Below are 2229 nucleotides of genomic sequence, written 5' to 3'. Positions count from 1 at the left end.
CTATATAGCCAATTACAAAGGCAAGGGGATATCTCAAGAAAGAACAAACTCCTTCTCTCTCCTATCATTGTGATTGAGCTTTCAGAATTTTGGGGAATAAATTTCATTGGCCCTTCTATGTGATTAATAGGATGAAGTACAAATTTGTTGTTTTCAATTATGTTTCTAAATGGTTGGAGGCTCTAAGTTTTTTATTCAATTAGTTCATGCCCTGCTTGAAAAAATGCGGGTGAATCATAGGGTGTTAACACCTAACTATCCACATACAAGTAACCAAGTGGAATTCTATAACCAAAAGATTAACTCCATCCTCGGAAAGACTATGAATGCAAATAAAATACATTGGTTTAGAAAATTTGGTACATGCAAATAGAATGAGTTGGTTTAGAACATTGGATGATGCTTTATGGGAATACCAAGCTGTTGAGTGCTTTGAACTTAATGACACTTAAGAATTTGAACTTATATTGGGGTGAGGCTTCAAACTTAAGGCTTAACCAATCAAATAAACTATATGCGTTTTAACTAAAAACTTAAAAGAGTTCAGCTCTATACAATAAAATGATAAAGATATAACACAATTGAAAAACAGAAACTATTTTTAGGGAAGTTCAAGTCTAAGTTGATAGCACTATTTTGAGTAGTACGTATGTTGCCATATGGATCCAATGAACTCAAGAATCATGAGAAAAGTAGTTTAAAATGAATGGATAGTGTGTTAAAGCATATTTTGGTATCGAAGAAAAAGTAACGGTACTTTATATATAGGCCCTTGGTAAAGTCTAAGTAACCAGAGGACCTAATTTGTGTAGTAATGTTTATTTAGGCACTTCAAGGGAGACATCTCATTAGGGTACCTTGGTGAAGTTTAAGTAATCAAGATGCCCATGTTGTTCCATGACATTAAGTTCAATAACTTCTTAGGAGGCAACCCATGTTTATAATTTTTTGAACTATGTTTTATTTTTTACATAGATTATTATGTAGGGATAACGTGTGCTAAAGTGTGCAGGGATAACTCATAAAAGTACTTGGGAATTGGAATAAACAGGTAAGCGGCGAGATAAATGAAGATTCAATAATCATTTTCTATCATGTGCATAAAGTCCAGAGAACATTATTTATGAAGTGGAGCAATGATTGACTACCGATGACGGTTCTATGAAAGAAAGGTCATGGAACCCATTATCTGACTAAACTCCAACAAATCAACTTTCAGGATATGGAATCAACAAGCTTAAGGAATGATTGTTGCAGTATACAATGATCGCCCATAAGTTTTGTCTATTCATTGATAGTTTGTATAAAGCTCTTATGAATATGGCATGCAACGATCGTTGTATGAACCAACGACCCAAGGGACAAGCCATCTATTGGGTCATATATTTTTTGTAGAATTCTTCCCTACCTGACTTGCCCTTATAATCTCTAATTTTCTTTCCAATAACCTGATACAATTATAAACCAATTCAAACACTAAAATATGCCTACAACTATATGATCATACCATAGAATAAAGCAACAACTCATTTCCCACCTAAGTTTGAGTGATCTAAAAAAAATAGTGCAATACTCTCTCAAATTCATGAATTCTACGCTCGACTATCATCTCTGGCATTTTCTTTCTAATATAAAAGGAAACACTACTAAAAAAATGAAAAAAGACTACAAAAATCAACCACAGGTTGTGGTGTTGTCAATTTTTTGTAATATTTTATAAAAAATAAATTTAAAAAAAAAAGTGACCACAAGTGGTCGCCTTTTTATTTTAATAAATCAAAATAATTATTTCAATAATTTTTATATTAATTATTATTGGCCAAAGCCATCGACAGACCCTCAAACTTGTTCTGAAAATTTAGTTAGATCCCTCAACTAAGACCTATACCTATTAGGACCCTAAACCCCCTGAATTTTAATCCAGTTGGGCTTTTTTTACATAATCAGCAAAATCTATATAAAGAGTGTGTTACGCTCATGTGATGTGGCAAAAATGGCCAATAAAAAAAAGACGTGGCAAATAAGTTTCAAAAATAACTATGAACTAAAAAAATTATAATTAATTATTAAATCTAATCTAACCCGCCCCCCACCCCTATCCCACCCCCGACCCCGATCCACCCCATCATTAATATTTAACCCAATCTTCACTTTCCCTACAAAATAACCATTTCCCACATCAATGGTTTTTCTCTATTTTCTTTAATAATTTCAAATTAAATTTTAAAT

This window comes from Capsicum annuum, chromosome 1 (genome assembly GCF_002878395.1).
Source record: "Capsicum annuum cultivar UCD-10X-F1 chromosome 1, UCD10Xv1.1, whole genome shotgun sequence".
In the NCBI taxonomy this organism is placed as follows: Eukaryota; Viridiplantae; Streptophyta; class Magnoliopsida; order Solanales; family Solanaceae; genus Capsicum; species Capsicum annuum.
This window is presented reverse-complemented; position numbering follows the sequence as displayed.